Source organism: Ochlerotatus camptorhynchus, unplaced genomic scaffold (assembly GCF_037179485.1).
Source record: "Ochlerotatus camptorhynchus isolate MF236.1 unplaced genomic scaffold, CSIRO-AGI_Acam_v1.1 ptg000313l, whole genome shotgun sequence".
Taxonomy (NCBI): domain Eukaryota; kingdom Metazoa; phylum Arthropoda; class Insecta; order Diptera; family Culicidae; genus Ochlerotatus; species Ochlerotatus camptorhynchus.
Window position 1 is genome coordinate 1,849,446 of NW_027040801.1, and position 19,350 is coordinate 1,868,795.

The window sequence follows — 19,350 nt, forward strand, 5'->3', positions numbered from 1 at the left end:
TGTTAACCGTTAAAACGATCAAAACGGCAGCAACCTGAGTAATCATCCTCAGCTACATCACAACATCAAATTTAGTTTTCAACTTGATCTCAGACTTTGCTCGGGAATTGTCTATTGCGTAAACGGAAATCAAATTATGATTCCAGTTTGATGTTGATATTTGGTTTCGATTTGCTGCTCGGGTACCGATCGAAGTCAATAATAACGCGTGATATGAATGTTTGCACCCATTATTCTCAAAAAGAAAAGAAGTGCTCCGACCGAATCAATTCTTAACTTCATCCGATAGGCCGAAGTGAATTCAATGGCGTTTCAATGAGTTAGGCCGAGTTTGGGGTCCAGAAGGAGTTTTAGATTTTTAGAAATATCTCAACAACTTGTTACTCTTTATCAAATCTTATGGTACGTACGGAAAGGTAAATAAATTTAAAAGGCATCTGAAAATATTCCGTTTACTATTGAAAATCTTATGCTGTGAACCATGCCTCAACACTTTTGGTTTGAATTGTGACACACTTGGAGTCTATGTGATATCAATTGCTTTGCACATTATAGTTCAATGTTCTACGATTCTCTGCTTTATCGACTTATACTTTACCGACTCCAAAATTGAATCGACAAATATATAAACATAGCTGGCAGAGAGGACAGCCTTTTGCATAAACATAGCTTTCAGTCACATGCCTTTTTTAAATAAGCCTGATTTGGGAATTGATCCTGGACTGTTGGCGTGTGCTGCTGCCGTCGTCTTCGTTCGATCTCGCTGTGCCACGGTTGTTCTGGCTTGATTAATAGGATGAAGTCACTCTTGTTTTCGATGTTTACCTTTCTGAGCAAGCAATTCACATCGCATTGAAATGCAAAACACTTTTAATCCATCTGTTTTGAACAGTAGTGGGATTCAATGTGCAATACACTTGAATAGCTAGTGAAAGATTTTCAACATTTCAAAGTTTGAAACACTAGAAATTAACGTGTATAACGCTGCAAATGCAGCCAGACGGCTGCTGTCACGAACTGTCATTGGGAGCCAAGCAATTTTATGATGCTTTTCTTACAGTTGAACAAGAATACACAAGGCGGTATTGAAATCTTGCGTATCGTAATTTATGAAAAAAAACGTCATTTCCAGCTTTTTTATTCAATGGGAAACAGTTTATTTTTTTTTTTTTTTTTTTTTTTTTTTAACTCTTTATTTGTTCCAAATTCAAAATAAATTACATTTCATTTTAACCTAGGTGCTCCAGTTACTGCAGTAACGTACCAGCCTTAATTGTTATGATATATATCTAAGTGTTTTTACATTGTTCATGTCTTGGCAATTCAGTATTTTAAACAGGTTTTTTAACCTGCATGTCAGTATAACAATTGATATCTTAAAACTAAAAACTAAAACTAAATCTTATCTAAGTATAAAGGGAATTAATCGTTGCAATTGAGGATTGCAACGATTTTTGCCTGAAATTATTAATTATTTTGTTGGACATTTGTGCTAAAGTCTCAACATTCGAAATTCTATGTACTTCGGTTGTACTGTACCAGGGAGGCAACTTCAAAATCATTTTCAGAATTTTGTTCTGAATCCTTTGAAGTGCTTTTTTCCTGGTAGTGCAACAACAAGACCATATTGGCACAGCGTAAAGCATGGCCGGTCTAAAAACTTGTTTAAATATTAGAAGTTTATTCGTCAGGCAAAGTTTGGATTTCCTGTTTATTTATTTATTTTTTTATTTATTTGTCGTCAATCAGTGTAGACCGTTTTACAATAGTGCTGTTGCCTTACATGCTATTTTAAAACATACGTTTTATTTGAAATTGTCAGCAAATGTAGACTGCATATACAAATATCTAAAAAAATAAAAATTGTTTTAAACTTAACGAGATGAAATCCTAGCAGTTAGTGTTCTCCTTACTGTATCTTTAGACATCGTTAGATCTATATGCTCACAATAATTATTATACACTCTCATCATTCTATTAATTGGTCCATTTTTACCATAATTCGTTCTGTGAGGTGACAGTTGAAATACATTTCGAGTTCTTAACATGCGTGATGGTACGTAAAAATTTAATCTTGCTAATATTTTTTCTGAATTTACGCGTTGTGAGATAATATCATTGACAAAGGAAATCATGGAAATTTCTCTTCGTTTCTTAAGTGTTTCAATGTTTATCAACATGCAACGGGACTCATAAGAAGGAAGGGGAAAAGAGGTCCAGCCTAGTTTCCTAAGAGCAAATAACAAAAACTGTTTTTGAACTGATTCCATACGATTTATATAAGTTTCATGGTATGGAGCCCAAACCACACTGCAGTATTCGAGAATTGATCTCACGTAAGCTATATAAAGTGTTTTGATGGTATATGGGTCTTTAAAATGATAACTAAATCTTTTTATGAATCCCAACATATTATTTGCTTTGTGAATTGTGGTATTCACATGATCTACAAATGTCAACTTCGAGTCAAGAATTACTCCTAAGTCCCTAATTTTATCGCACCTTACAACCAGCTGGTTTCCTAGAGTACATGTAAAATCTAGAGTAGTGTTTTTTCTGGAATATGATATAATATTGCATTTTTTAACATTAATATCCAGCAGACTTTTAACGCACCAGTTGTAGAAAACATCAATTTCATTTTTAAAATGTAGCAAATCAGAATTGTCAAAGATTTCCATGTACAGTTTCATATCGTCAGCATATATGAGCACATTTAAACGATTTAACACAAACTTCACGTCATCCACAAATAAAATAAATAATAAAGGACCTAAATGAGATCCCTGTGGAACTCCCGAGGTAACATTAACTGGCGAAGATATTTTTCCTTTAAAGCGGACCATCTGTGTTCTTTCTGTCAAGTATGATCCAATCCATTTTAAAAGTGTACTTGTCATACCTAAACGTTTTAATTTAAAAAGAAGTAAGGGAATGTCTACTCTGTCAAAGGCCTTACTAAAGTCAGTGTATAAGGTTTCAACGGTATTACCTCTATCCATTGCTTCAATAGAAAAGTTTACAAATTCCAACAGATTAGTAGACGTTGACCGACCTTTAAAAAAACCATGTTGATTATTTGAAATGCGATGCTTAACCTGGTTAAATATTTTCTGGTTAACAATTGCTTCAAACATTTTAGGAATGCATGACATAATTGCAATACCTCTACAGTTTTTAATATCTGACCGTTTGCCAGATTTAAATATTGGAACTAAAAATGATTTCTTCCAAATTTTTGGAAAATCACCTGTTTTGAGAGATAAATTGTAAAGCCAAAACAATGGTTTAACAAAACTTGTTGCTATTTTTTTCAATAAAAATGGAGGTATTTCATCAGGACCAGGTCCTTTGCCAGCATCGAGACTTTCAAAAGTCATAAAAATTTCTTTAACAGTGATATTTTTAACTGATACGTCATTTTCCCCTTCATGTAGGTAAGAAAAATAGTTCAAATCGAGAGCATTACTGGATTTCTTATATGTGTTTTGGAAAAAACGAGCAAATAGGTTACAAATATCCTCACTATCAGTGCTATCACACTCTTCAAACTGCATGCGTGATGGGAATGTACATGACTTCATTTTTTCGTTCGCGAAGTTAAAGAACGTTTTGGGATCTGATTTTATATTGTTCTCTACTCTTGAATTGTAATTCTCATATGCTGACGATATTTCTGCCTCAAGTGCTCCGCAAATTTCAACGTATTTTTCTAAATTTTGTGACGTTTTAAACTTTTTATACGCCTTGTGTGCTTTTTGTTTCCTGTTTTTAATATTTCTGATTTCTTGTGTATACCACACAGGATATTTGGTGCTGTTCACTATTCTCTTTTGTCTTTTAGGAACGAATTCTTCAATAATATTGTATAAGTTAGTATAAAATATGTCAACAGCCTTGTCCATGTTGTTTTCATCTTTTAAAAGGTTTTGCCAACTTATGTTATTCAGTCTGTTGTTAAATTCAGGAACATTTGCATTTTTAAAATCATAAACTAATTCAAAATCAACAACGCTTGGGCGTGACCGATGCGAGTCTGTGAACACTGAGTATTCAATAGCCGTATGAAATTTTTCATTCTTCCATAATGGAACTGCTGCTTCTACAATACAAAAATCTTCTGTACAATTAGTAAACATAAGATCCAAATAGGAATTGAGCTGGTTACGAACATGGTTAATTTGATGAAGTCCCAAGTGGCTGCTTTTATCAAAGATGAATTGCAAAGTATCGTTTTCTCCTACAATTGGTAACAACAGAGAATCATTATCACTATCCTGTATAAAACTAACAGTATTCTGGTTAAAATCTCCATAAATATGAATTTTGGTTCTTGGATCTTCTCTTTGAATTTTCAGTTCTGCAGCAGTGAAAAACTTTTCGTAAGCTGGTTTTTTGGAAAAGTGTGGAGGAAAGTAGACAGAAGCGAAAAGATGTTCTTCGTCGTTTATTAAAATTTTAACCCACACATCTTCAAATTCTTTTTGGCTTTCACTAACAATTTGTTCAGCTTGAAATGTAGCATTCACAGCAATAAGTACACCACCACCTGATTTTTTACCTGATAATGATAAATCGCGGTCACATCGAAAAACACAATATTTACTACCAAAGACCTCTTCGCTATTAATGCTATCAGACCAACTAGTTTCTGTTCCAATTATTATATCATATGTGCATCCGCTTATTTTATTTTGAATTTCATTTATTTTATACGCACTACGCATACGGTTAAAATTTTGGCAATAGACTGTAGTTTCACTTAAAAAAGAGCTACTTGATAAACTAGCGACATGGTCACTTACGTCGTGTTGGTCAGGGGGTGAAGTGGCTGCATCCTGTCCGAAATCCCTCAAGTTATGTGAGATGCCATGATCCTCGGACTCAGCTATGTTGTCATATTCTACCTCAGGTGAGTGCGTCAGTGGTGCCGAAAACACGCATGTCTACATGTGCACGGCTGACACGATGTAGAGGAAGAATTCCCCGGAGCCATACCATGTGAATTCTGAAGACCGCTTACTGGGTACGGGTTTATAGTTTCCCTTTTTTCAAACTGCATCGTAGGTTGATAATTAACCGGTGGTTTGTTGAAGACATTTTTTGCTGCTGAAAGCAGCTCTCGATCAGGTGGAAGAAAACGGGGGTTGCCATGATTTCTGATGTGGGACTCGTAGGAACTGTTGTTTTTGTTATTGCTATTAATGTTATCCTGTTCGTTATGTCGAATGATGCTCCGGTGACCGAAAATATTGCTGTGATTGGTACTGTAACCGTTGTCGAAATTCATGTTTCGATGATTACGATGCTTTAAACTGTTGCTGTGTATGTTGTTCCTTACGTTAGAATAATTTCGTGCTGTATTTTGTTTCCTTTTCCTTCTAGCTTTTTCAGCATGTTTTTGTTGATTTAGCCGTCGTGATTTGCGCGCGTCGTAATCTGACCAGTCTGCCTTCCAGACCCTCCTCATGCCCAAAAGACGCCACCCTGAGTCATCAACGTTTTGCTCATTGTTTAACTCTTCCAGCAAACTGGGGAGAGGGTCAGGTGATGGTGATATCACTTCGTATGGGGAGTCTGGCATATTAAGTGTGACACAGTTAATTTGGGTTTCGATGTTGCCAATACCAGCCGATAACGATTTCAGCTCATCTAATACAATACCTAACCCTAGTATAGGGTTTTGTTGCATTGCAACAGTAGAGCACAGGTCAGAAGTTATATTGCTGATATTTTTCAGCTCGTCCTTGAGAAAGTTAAGGTCTTCGGAAATTCCTGCTGTCATTGTTGGCATTGAATTTGCAAAATTTTCTTGTGAAGCTTTCATCGCTATGTCAAAAAGCGAGGTAATGTGGTTTTTAATAGCACTAACGTTGTCAGTAGAACCACTGCTTCCAGTTGCCGTCAGCTGTTTTTTTATATCGACGAGTAAAGCATCGAGTCGGTCGATCGCTTCATGGACAATGTCAGCATTATTTTGGTGAACCGTGGAGCGATGAGTCACCTCCGTGTTTTTGTTGACTTGGTCGACCAGCCGCGCTTGTTGCTCCACAAGCGCGTTGAACTCAAAACTAGCCGTTATCATAGTTTGGCATGAGCTACAGCATGGTAATACATAAGACAAAATGTTGATTGTCTTGTCTCTCTTGCGAATTGAGCTCCTCTGAACAGGCACAGGTACAGATAATCCTAGGCAGGCTGCGTGGAATTGACGCGGGCATCCAGCACATTTCCACATGCCTGAGTCAGTGGAAGAATCCACAGCACAAATTTCACAGCTCATTTTAACGGCGTACAACAACAAAAGTTAAAAAAAAAACACACACACGCAAAACGGCACCCGCACGCAAAAAAAATAAAATAAAATGAAAACGAAATTAAAGCGCACGCGGCTAGGAGCGACTGAAAAACGCGTCCACACTGATTGACGATTGACGATTTTTTAAGAGGAGGATAAGATAGATAGATAGATAAGAGGATACAAACATTTAATATATTTGTTACATTTAGCTTGAATGCCCTCAATGTGATCTTTAAAAGTTAATTTTTGGTCAAGTATTAATCCAAGATATTTCACTTGGTTTGACCAGGAAATTGGAACTCCGTTCATAGTGACTATGTGACTACTACTAGGTTTCAAAAACGAAGCTCTAGGCTTATGTGGAAATATTATAAGTTGAGTTTTGGAAGCGTTGGGAGAAATCTTCCATTTTTGTAAATAAGAAGAGAAAATATCTAAACTTTTCTGCAGTCTGCTGCAAATAACACGAAGACTTCTTCCTTTAGCGGAAATGCCTGTGTCATCAGCGAACAAAGATTTGTGGCAACCCTGAGGCAAATCAGGGAGGTCCGAAGTGAAAATGTTATACAATATAGGCCCAAGAATGCTACCCTGAGGAACTCCTGCTCTAACAGGTAGTCGATTAGATTTGGAATTTTGATAATTTACCTGCAGAGTTCTGTCAGTTAAATAATTTTGAACTAATTTAATAATATAAAGTGGAAAATTAAACTTTTTCAATTTAGCAATCAAACCTTCATGCCAAACACTGTCGAATGCTTTTTCTATGTCTAGAAGAGCAACTCCAGTTGAGTGGCCTTCAGATTTGTTTGAACGAATTAAATTGGTAACTCTTAAGAGTTGATGAGTAGTTGAATGCCCATGACGAAATCCAAACTGCTCATCTGCAAAAATTGAGTTCGTATTGATGTGAAGCATCATTCTATTCAAAATTATCTTTTCAAAAAGTTTACTTATTGAAGAAAGCAAACTTATTGGACGGTAGCTAGAAGCTTCAGCTGGGTTTTTATCCGGCTTCAAAATTGGAACAACTTTTGCATTTTTCCATTTATCAGGAAAGTATGCCATATGGAAACATCTGTTAAATAATTTTACCAGGAAAGACAAGGTACTCTCTGGGAGTTTTTTGATGAGGATATAGAAAATTCCATCATCACCTGGAGCTTTCATATTTTGAAATGTTTTAGTTATAGACCTTACTTCGTCCAAATCAGTCCCCCAGGAATCATCAAAAATATTTTCCCGAGAGAAAATATTCAGAAAATCCCGAGCAACCTGATTCTCAATAGGACTAGTAAGACCCAAACTGAAATTATGGGAACTCTCGAATTGCTTAGCAAGTTTCTGAGCTTTTTCCAAATTTGTGATCAAAATTTTACCACCTTCTTTAAGCGCTGGAATAGGCTTTTGAGGTTTTTTCAAAATTTTTGTGAGTTTCCAAAAGGGTTTGGAACTCGGGTCTAATTTAGAAATATTATTTTCAAAAGTTTTGTTCCTCAGGGTAGAGAATCGCTTTTTAATTTGTTTTTGCAAATCCCGCCAGATAACTTTCATGACAGGATCGCGTGTTCTTTGATATTGTCTCCTACGGACATTTTTAAGACGGATCAAGAGCTGAAGATCATCGTCTATTATAATTGAATCGAATTTAACCTCGCATTTTGGTACTGAGGCAGCTCTTGCTTCAACTATAGAAGTAGTCAGAGATTCAAGAGCGTAATTAATTTCATCTTTGGTTTGCAAATGAATGTTTGGATCGAAGTTATATTCCATAAATGTTCGATACTGCTCCCAATCAGCTCTATGGTAATTGAAAGTAGAGCTGTTGGGATTACAAATTATTTCTTGGGATATTTCAAAAGTTACTGGAAGGTGATCAGAACCGAAGTCAGCATGGGTAACCAATTGGCTACAAAGTTGACATGAATCAGTTAAGACCAAATCAATAGTGGAGGGATTTCTTGCAGAAGAAAAGCATGTTGGGCTGTTTGGATATTGAATAGTGTAATAACCTGCAGAACAATCATCAAACAGAATATTACCATTGGAATTGCTTTGAGCATTATTCCATGAGCGGTGTTTTGCATTAAAATCACCAATAATGAAGAATTTAGACCTATGACGGGTAAGTTTCTGGAGGTCACCCTTGAGAAAATTCTTTTGCTGGCCTAAGCATTGGAATGGCAAATAGGCAGCTATAAACTTAAGTTGTCCAAATTTTGTTTCAACAGAAACTCCCAAAGTTTCAAAAACTTTGGTTTCAAAAGAAGAAAGAATTTTATGTTTGATTTGTCTATGAATAATGATGGCAACGCCACCACAGGGTCCATCAAGACGATCATTTCTATAAATCAAGTAATTTGTGTCCTTCTTAACCTTATGGGCAGGTTTAAGGAACGTTTCAGTTATAACGGCAATATGCACGTTATGAACTCGTAAAAAGTTAAATAGCTCGTCTTCATTATCTTTAAGAGATCGAGCATTCCAATTTACAATATTTAATGCTTTAAAATCCATTACTGAATTTTAAAGTCATGACAATATTATTAGCAAATTTTACTCCAGTTTGAATAGCATCAAACATGGAGTTAGATTTAAGCATATCAGAAATCATGTCAATTAATGAATTCTGTAAAAATTCCATTTTAGGGGCAGTAATGCTTCCTAAGTCAAAATTGTCAAAATTTCCGTTAGAACGTTGGTTAGTATTTTGATTTCTACCCGCTGCAATAGCAGCATAGGTAGCTCCATTAACTCGCTGAACATTGTTAGCAGCGAGGGGAGTAGGTACAGATGAAACATTTGAAGCAGGGGAGATATTTGTACCTACGGGTACGAATGTAGAATTTGTTCCTCGCTGACCGTTGTTAACAGCAGAGGAATTTGTACCTGTTCCTACCTGACGGTTAGAACGAGATTGTAGGATCGCTTTGCGAGTCTTACATTCCCAAAAATTGGATTTGTGGTTTTCACCACAATTTGAACATTTAAATTTCTTAGGATCTTCCTTCACAGGACAGTCGTCCTTTGCGTGAGAGGAATCACCACAATTCATGCATTTAGCTGGCATGTAGCAATTTTTAGTTCCGTGACCCCATCCCTGGCACTTACGGCACTGGGTGAGGTTTTGGAAATTTCCTCCAGTCTTCCTGAAGTGTTCCCACTTCACTCGGACATGGAGCATAAGGCTAGCTTTTTCTAAGGCCTTAAGGTTGTTTAGTTCACTAGACTTGAAGTGAACTAAATAAAAATCATTAGAAATCCCGTTGCGCGAATCGCCAGGACGGGATTTCATTTTCATTTTGATTACTTGGAGTGGCACAACTCCAAGTAATTTTGCCAGTTCATCTTTGATCTGATCCAGGGATTCACCACTGGGCAGTCCTTTCATGACAACCTTGAACACACGTTCAGTTTTGGTGTCGTAAGTAAAAAATTTGTGCTTCTTCTCAGTAAGATACTTGAGAAGACATTTAAATCCGTCCAAGGTTTCAGCCAATACACGGCATTCACCCCGACGTCCAATTTGTAGTGAAAACTTAACTTTCACGAAATTCAAAAGTTCCATGCGAAGAGCATGGAAATCGGCAGTGGTTATCACAATAGGGGGAATCTTTTCCTTCTTGGCATTAAGCCGGGAAAGTTTACTAGAATTTTTCTTGGATGATGGATCATTCTCATCATCCGTGAGCAAATCAAATTGATTACTCAAATTAATTTCATCAGAAGGGGGGTCAAGAGTTTGCCCCTTTCTTTTGCGTTTAGGCGCCATGGCGGCAGTAAATTTTTATCCAAATCGATTTCCAAGCAGATTACTATAAGAATCTGAAGGATCGAAGAGGAATTTTCCAAATCGATATCCAAGAAGGATTACCTCGGGTAGGGTCCAAACAAGGATCGAAGAGGAATAAGAGTTGAACAAGGTAGAAAATTTTTACAGGTTGAGCACTGAAAAGTGCTGTTTAAATTTGTTGTAGCTTTAGGTAGTAGTAACACTTCCTTCAGCAAAAAGCAAATAGATCCGCACGGCAAGAGAGCACGATGCGGACTCAACAGTTTATTTTTAATTCATTCAAAATACACACGAATCAATATTGAAAGATACCATTAGCCAAGGTTTTGTCAAAACATCTAGTGGCATAATAAAATACCAAACAGAAAAGTACATGAAGAGCTTTGAGTGGGTTGGTTTATTACCTTTAAATTCCGTTATAATTGCTTATCTTTTGACAGATGAAGTCTGCAAGTAGTAAACGAAATACGCGTATCTGTCATAAGATAAGCAATTATTTTCTCACTGCACACTGAACAATCTCAAACAATCACTACACGCTCAAAGCAAAACACGCTGTTTTGCTACGCCTGTTTTGATTTGAATTCGATGGCACAAATTTTCAAGACAAGAAAAACAAGTATACAATGAATTCCGTGTATTCTGTCTGCTTCTCCCTCCCAGGTATAACCCATTGAACCAAGGTGAAATACTCTTAAAATAAATTTAATTGTGTATTTAAAAAATCAAGTGTTTAAACACTTCGATCAGACGTGTGGAATTTTTTGAGTGTGGCCCGAAACGACAATTTAGCGAGAATAAACTAATTAGGTACTCCGTTTCTAACCCTTTTAGGGAGTTAGTGTCACTGGATATAGCGTCACGTAACCTCACTGTGCACTAAATTTGAAAACGTGATATCTAACAATATTTTAAATTCAAATCAATTGCAAAATGCACCGAATCTGCTAATTTTACTGATTTTTATCCATTGCAAGCAATATTTTGAGATTAAGGCTGACGGCACCACTGTGTATATCATTAAATGGGCCTTCTTTTTTTTACAAAAATGATGATCAGGGTGATCCTCATTTTAACTTAACCGATTCGATCCCACGGGGTCATATATGACCCTTAGCCGTCAAAAACCACTGTCTATTGATTAGCATATAGGGTAGGTGAGCCAGTTTTGGGCCTAGCTCCCTAGTGGGAATTGTAAGATAACTTGACGGAATTGGGCTCTGGGCGGCTGTATTTCAATAAAGGAACATGTTTAAGTTAACAGACAAAATTTTAGTTTTTAAATCTTTAAATGGGCGGCGCCGGTGGTGTAGTGCTAAGCGTGATCGCCTTCCTTCGAAAAGTAAAGCCGTTGGTCCCCGTTTCTGAAGTTGATGGGTCGATAGGTAGGGTCCAGGTATGGGAGCTGCCTCCCTGGCGTCGGTAGAATCAGTGCTCAGCACGGAAAACAAGATCGAAGGAAAACAAATCAAGGAAAAAATAAAAGTGGGTCGCTTTTCTTAGCTGTACGGCTAACAATCGGATATTTTTATCCGGGATATTTTCACTAAAATCCGGAGAACTTTGAGATTTGGGGAGTTAGTGATTTTGTAAACAAACATGTCAATCGCTGATTGCTCGCAAATAAAAGCACAATCTCGCAAACAAACTATACCAAATGAAAGAGGAGTTATTCCTCTACCTGTTTGTGTTGTTATTTTTAGAGATTGAGCTTTAATTCGCGAGAAATCGGTGATTGACGTGTTTGTTTACAAAAGCAATTACGCCTTAATCTCGAAGTTGTCCGGAAATGTGTTAAATGTTGATGATTTTTACACTCAAACGTGATGATAAAAGTTCAATTATAGTCATGTATTGAGAGACTTCAGGGACTAGAATGAACTTCAATAAAACCACGAACACGTTCGTAGATTGACAACTAAGGTTTATTACGTCTGAACTGGTTGAAGTATTGGTTAGGGATGAACTGTTAGGAAAAATAACAGTTCATTGTGGCTATGCCAGTAACAGTAGGGGAGCAGGGCGATTGCTACTATGTTAACACCCCCTCTCAATCGGCTAATCCAATCTGGCAGCAAAGCTCACCTAGACGCTTTGATTCGAAGTTCCATGCCATCCCGCCGCACCCTTGGTTATCCTCGAAACTGATGAACGCTTCTTCTTCTTGTTTCAGTTTCAAGTCCTCTAGTACTCCGGCTATCCATATTCCTTGTCCAAGACACCAGAATTCCAAAGACCTTTAAAACATAACCACTACCGGCTGCCTATCCATGGTGTCCGATGCCCAATCGGCGTCTGCATAGCCGATCAATGGTTCTGCTTCATCGTTCCATTTGAATTCCCAGTGTTGGGAAAATATCAAAAAATCAAATCTCACCAACGTCCAAGATCACGCTTGATTTTCGTAGACAACAATCAACAAGCAAGCAACTGCGGTTGATTTTGCAAGCTGTGATATCGCAGCTCGGAATATCAAGCTAACAAAAATCACCAACTGCAAATCTCACCAAACTGTGGTGAGATAGAGTTTAATGATTTTTGCTTTGCACCCGAATGCAACAAAAACTTCCATAACGACTTGCAGCAGTCCCTTCGTGTCTGCCATCGGTGAAGATTAAAAAGAGATAGCAAACTATGCTTTCTCTTTCTAAGAAAACGATGGGCAATGGAATCATTTTGTGTCGAGTCAACTCTCAGCTTGATGTTTGAACGTTGCGAATAGTCTCGCAATATCAAAGGAGCTTGTAAAATCAATATCAAGTATGATATTTTGTTCCAATATCAGGCGTGATATTGCGAGCCCATTAGAGCGGAAAAATATCAATTGATTTCGGATTTTGCCCACACTGTGAATTCCAAACATCTTGATTTGGTTCCCTTCAGGTCAAATACTGACAGTGAGATGAAAGTGGACTTTGTTGGAATCGTCCAAGCACAAGTCCGGTCTGGTACACAGCATGAAATACATTATGGTAGTGTCGTCGGTAGTGACAGGATTGTACTCCGACATTTGAAACTGTGTCAGAAGCTTTTCAATGTTCGCTACACACACACATACAATCGCATACTGTTTCTCTCCTCGTTATAGTCCAGTTTGATTCCCAAGAAGTGACCCGCTTCTCCACAATCCGTCATGTCGAAAAAGGACTTCAGCTTCTTTTTCACTTTGATAATCGACGATATCTTTCTTCTAGCAATCAGCAAGTCGTCTACGTAGAGTACGATGTAGATCTCATCTCCTGGTTGAATCCTCGTGTACAGGCAAGAATCGTGCATTGAAGGTTGGAAACCTAGCTCCAACAACTTCTGGTTGAACTTCTCGTTCCAACAAAAAAAAGGGACTGTTTCAGTCCGTACAGTGACTTGACCAATTTACGCACGGTGTTTGGCGACGAAATAACACCATCCGGAACGGCCATGAAGATCTTCTCCTTGAATTGTCCATGCAACCCTGATGGATACTGGCTGTCAGAATGCTCCAGATTGTGGTCAACTTTGCAACTGGAGCAAATATCTCGTCATAGTTGTAACAAACTCCTCTTTTAAGTCCGAGGAATCGTCGGAAAGTTGGAACGCAAAATATTCTCAACTCGATCAACTCTATCGATTTCAAATCAACATGTGTTGACACCTGATACTTCAAAACTCTTTTGTCAGGTCGGCCAGCCTCTTTGGGTCTATGAAGTGTGCTAGGTACCGAGGGACCAATACGGAAGCGAAGCAACCTTCACTCAAGAAAATTTGACTCAAAACTAAGGCAAGTGACGGTACTGCTCAATAACACTAGACCTCTATTCATAGTAAGCTTACATCTATTATCTCGAGCATAGATACAGTTATCTCCTATCTCAGAAGCACATCTTCACTGCTGGCATCGGTGGGGATCCCGTGATGTTGCTCTAGCTGCTCTGCTGCTCATTGATTGTCGCTCGACATCCAACGCCGTTGCGTTGGTCGCACTGATGCACCGTCCCGTCGTTCAGTGTTGCACAGAGGCACTTCTGCAACACTCTCGTTGCACCGCAGCTCAGCTGCGATCGTCTGTTGCTACAATACAGTTAATGCAGCCTTCCGCCGTAGCCTTCTCCGATAGATCGTGTCTCACTGCACTATCGTCTCGCCGCAATCCCACATGCACTAAACCGCAAGATCGAGAATCTTCGGGATGCGTCCACTGGCATGCACTGCTTCGAGGGATCAGGCGTAGTAGAACGTTCTCGTCGTCGAAGAAGGAAGTTGGTGGCTCAGCGTGGTTGGCTCCGGCTTGGCGGGTCCATCAGCACACAATCGCCGTGGAGCGGATCAATTGAGGGACCAGAACTGCAAATAAAAGACCCTCTGACGAGGTAAGGCCACGTTAGTTGGTCAGTTATCCGGCTTTGAGTTGGTGGGGGCGAGTTACCTGATGAAGGCATTTTGCTACTTCGCAGTTCTAGTGGTTCTCGCTCACCCGCTACAATTTACTCCGTGCTAATGTCGAAGTCACGTTGTTTTGTCGTCCTATGGCGGTTATGGCTTCGTTTGTGCCGTCTAAGTACATGCAAAACAAAAGTTGTGGAATAAATCCCATCGATTTTCGAATTGTTTCCACTCGTAGTACCACGCACCTCATACAATTAATTTTCACCACGAGCACTGGGCCGACCACACGCTGGCTTCTTCCAATATCACAATAGCTATACTATTGTTCACTGCGGGCATTTGTTCTCCGGTGTGCGAGAAAGATATCGATCTATTTTCTATCGATCCACTCGATCTGGCCGGGCGAGAGGATGATCATGTATGTTGCCTTGAATTATTGATAGCGATTAACGGGATACCCGTAGAGATAATTTCTGGCGCATTTTGTCGACATCATCTCGAATTTTGTAACATAGTCCAGATCTTTCACGAGTTTTTCTTCATAGATCGGAGCTCATCGTCAACAGCTTTCAACCACGCATCCCGGTCAGGTCTTCAATTTCATCAAACGTCTCGGGCACATCTAGTGGAAATGAACTGCCGGAAGTTGCTCTGTGTCCAGTAAAGTAATCGAACAACCTACCGGGTAACCTGCCTTCCCATCTGCTGTGCCTTGACAGTGCTTCCTGTCTTTCTGAGGGAGCGCGTCGTTGAGTGTTTTATCCAATCCAGTTATGGTTCACTTTCACGAGCATCGATTTCATCAGTAGGAACAGCGACATCCTCATCATCATCTTCATCTTCACGTGGCACTTCATCGTCGACTTCCCCCTCTTGCTCGAAAGAAATCCTGACTAACAGCGGTATTTCTGCTTTGATGTTGGACTTCACCCTTCATCAGCGTACGAAAATTAGCACTCGCCAAGCTTCATATCCCTTATCGTTATCTTCCTCGCATTTCTGTCCCAGTTCCCGATCATTGCTGTCACCGCAGCTTCATACTCCTTGAAACCGTTCGAAAACCTGCGACTTCCTCTTCAGCAGATACATCATCCCAAAGTGACTGTAGTCATCGATAAAGCTGACAAAATATCGAGACCCATTCCCATGAGAGTTGCGCGGTTCCTTGTGCCGTTGAAAGGCTCACGACATTGCTTACCTTCATCACATGATTCACAGATGCCGATCTTCGGTGCCTTTTTCATGCCACACCTTGTTGGGCCATCGCTTCCAACCCATGCTGACTAATATGGCCTAAGCGTCGATGCCACAGCTTTCCGGTTCCCACATCGCAAACGTTTGCACAACGGCCCAGCTCTATTTCGAAAAGGTTTCCTCTGCCATAAAACTCACGAAATACGCTTCGCCTTTACTTTGCTTAAGGCAATCCTTCTTGAGGTGTCTCCGTTTACCGCATGCATGGAACTTTCCGGTGAACTTCTACTGCTTGTGTCCTGGCGGTCCGTTCGCTTTGTCTCCTCAGCCGATAGCCGTGGCTTGACGAGATCAAACGGTAAATCCTTTTCCGTCACGTTTTCCAGGGCCGTCAAAAGCGGATCATACGATTCCAGCAACGTTAAGAAGAGTTGCGACACCAAATCTGCCTCAACCAGGGTAGCACCAGTCATCTTCAATTTCCTCACCAGTCCATCAAACTCCAAGTAGTGGTTTCTCATATCGGTTCCACTCTTTCCACTGCCGTATTTTATACCTACTGTTACCGATTCCTTGGAAATTTTTGCATTCGAAAAATGCTATTTTAAGGTTGCAATCGTTTGCGTTTTGAGAAAATGTTGAAATTCTTAGCTAACCTTATATGTATGAAAATTGGGGTAAAACTGCCGTCTACGAGATCTAGCGGAATTGATTTCCTGGACATTTTTACATATGAAAAGTGCTCTTCTATAGGTTGGGACCGTTTGTGTTTTGAGAAAATCAATTAAGGGTAATCATTGCCGAATTTTTCCCACTGTGTACCGGTTGATCTGATGGCCGTAGGTTCGGAGTAAAGCGTGGTGACTTTAGAACCGAATCTGTCAAAGAAATTTCAGATTCAATTCGCTCATATACCATTGACTTGCATGCTCACTAGCGCCGCCTACTAGGAAAATTCCGAATTGATCTGTTCACTTTCCACCAGCCCTTGAATTCCAGATCAACTTTGCCGAATACATCATGCTTCTAAATAATCAGGATCTTGAGTTACAGCAGCACTTACAGAATATTTGCTTGCTCACTAATGCTGCTTACTGGGAAAATTCCGATTTGATATGTTCACCTCCCAGCAGGCCTTGACTTCTTGATCGATTTTGCCGAAAACATCACCCTTCTATATAATCAGAATCTGGAAGTGTAGCAGTACAGAATATTTGCATTCACACTAGCACCGTCTAGCGGCAGAAATCCGACTTGATATGTCCATCTCCCGGTAGTATATTGCCTCCTGTTCAAATTTGCCGAAAACATCACCCGTCTAAATGATCAGGATCTTGAGATACAGCAGTGCATAATATGTGGGATGCTCACTAGCGCTGCCTAGCGGGAGATTTTTTAATTTATCTGTCCTCCATCCAACAGTCCTTCTCTCCGTCCTTCTGACAGAAAAATTGCATGGTGGGGTGTTCATACGCACTCCAGGTTTCCACAAGGGGGAGGACGGCTTTAATGCGAATGTCTCTTTACCTGAGAGCAGGCTTGCTGAAACTCCTCAAACTCACTGGAGGTTTTAAAAACAATCTTGTCCAGCGAGTTTAGCCAGCCCTCACCTCGAGTGTGCGGCGACAGGAATATGGAAGAAGTAAACAAATACTCATCGAAATAGAGGGAGAGTGAACTTCAGCGAGAGGATGATTTGGCGTGAGGTGCGCTTTTCGAGACTCCGGATGACTTTTTTGTTCGACGCAAGAAGCTCAGAGTTCACCCAGAGTGAGAGCAACAATCAATACGAAACTATTAATTTGAAATTGGCTTACTACTTGACTAGCCTATTGGTCCCAAGCAAACGATTAACGTACCCCATTCTAGTCAAAATTCCAGTACTACACCATGTTTGTTTTGATTCGCTATGAAAGTTTGACAGATAAAATGAGGGGTTAGTGGATTTTCCTATGTTTCGAGGGGTGAATGGATTAGCTTGGGACCGAAGATAGTACCAGAGCTGAGCCAATAAGTTGAGCACGTTTCTTCGGGACCTACTAGTCTTAGAGTTACCTCTATGGTAAGAGCGTGTGATAGAAAACATGAACATGAAGGGCAGCAAACCTCACTCTCATTTTATCCCCCTTCGCTTACAAGCTCTGAAGCTCGATGGAATGATTTGGCAGTAGGCATTTTACTCCTCAGAAAAATGCTACGCTCGGCTCATTTCAAACTCGCGAGCGAGGCTCCATCAAGCCTGCCTGAGAGTTACTCAGAGTAACTCTGACATCGGGAAAAATAAGGAACAAGGTATACCTCGCGTAGCATTTGAAAAGGGCCTATAATCAAAATGTCATCAAATCGGTTTTTGATACCATTCTATAGCACCGCTTGTTAGCTACAAATCGTGAAGGAATGTTCCGCATAACCGGGAAAAGTCGTTATATATAACTCAATTTTCAAATCGGACTATCAAGAAATTTTTCGAATCATTCATTGGTCCGCGCCAAGGCCCGCACGCTAAAACGGCCAACCATGTATTATTTGGGTGTTCTGTGCTGAGATACCGTATAAAATTGCAGATTGTTTACAATCCATTTTCTGGTTTGCTAATATTTTGGTTATAGGACCTTTTCAAATGATATGGAAGATAAGAATTAAAATGATTAAAAAGGCCAAGAAAAAGACAGAGATTATTTACCATTCATTTTTTTGGTTTGTTTACATTTTAGTTGAAGGCCCTTTTCAAACGTTACGCGAGATATAGTCGTTTCTGCTCTCCTCTTCCTCTTATAGACTTCTCTGACGTTTGTGAAATGCACAAGTATTAGTGCAGAACTCGGGGTAAATTATATGTATTAGTGCAAGAAATTTACCCAAGGTTCTCCACTAATACTTGTGCAATTCACAAACGTCAGATAAGTCTTTGGCGAATTTGTTTATTATCGTGAAACCGACCTTTTTGTCAGTGCTTACCTCAATCTTAGGATGGTTTTAAAAACAAATGATCAAACTGACTTTTATCCGAAAACAAGCAGAGCCGATCTTGATACTCGATACAGGTTGGAACTGAATAATAAACAAATTCGCTATTATGTTTATTTGACCTGTTCCCATCGGTCCTGAGTGTGACTCCGATGTCGACGATAAATTATTCTGCATATCGATTCGGATTTTAGTATTCAAGACAGTTAAAATCATCCACGGTGCAATATAAGTCTTCTGCTGCTGTTCATCATTTTCAAAACAAACGAGGTTAAATATCAAGCTTAACATTTCAGAATGCCTTAAACGAACCTTAAACTCGAATTGTTGTCCAGAAATTAATAAGACCTTTTGCAAAAATCCACTAGTTTGCTCAGAGGGCAAGAGAGTTTCTCAGAGTAATTCTAGATAGCTCTAGATTCGTTACTGTCCCACCCCTCGGGTTTCCAACTACGTAAAGTCAGAGGGGGGCGACTCCATCTGCGATGCAGGAAAGATTTTGTTTTGCAGTCGTTAGCTGCGCGTACGCTGTGTAGATAGAAAGAAGATTGGTGACGATTCTGAAGATTTCCTGCAAAAAAGATGATGCGCGATGCAAGTAGATGCGGAAAATGATAGAAGATTTTTCGAAGATTCATTCGCTAGTGTGAGATTTTTCGAGCATCTAGAATTGAGGTTTAGATGTGTCGCCCCCCTCGGTAAAGTCCGAATTTAAGACCTAAAATAATCCAAT

General features: G+C 39.4%; 1 protein-coding gene across 1 annotated transcript in view; it reads left to right on the top strand.

Annotated features, from left to right (window-relative positions):
• Positions 1 to 19,350, top strand: part of Tpst (tyrosylprotein sulfotransferase) — a 153,113-nt gene that overhangs the window by 131,979 nt on the left and 1,784 nt on the right. The gene's annotated exons all lie outside the window — the stretch shown is intronic.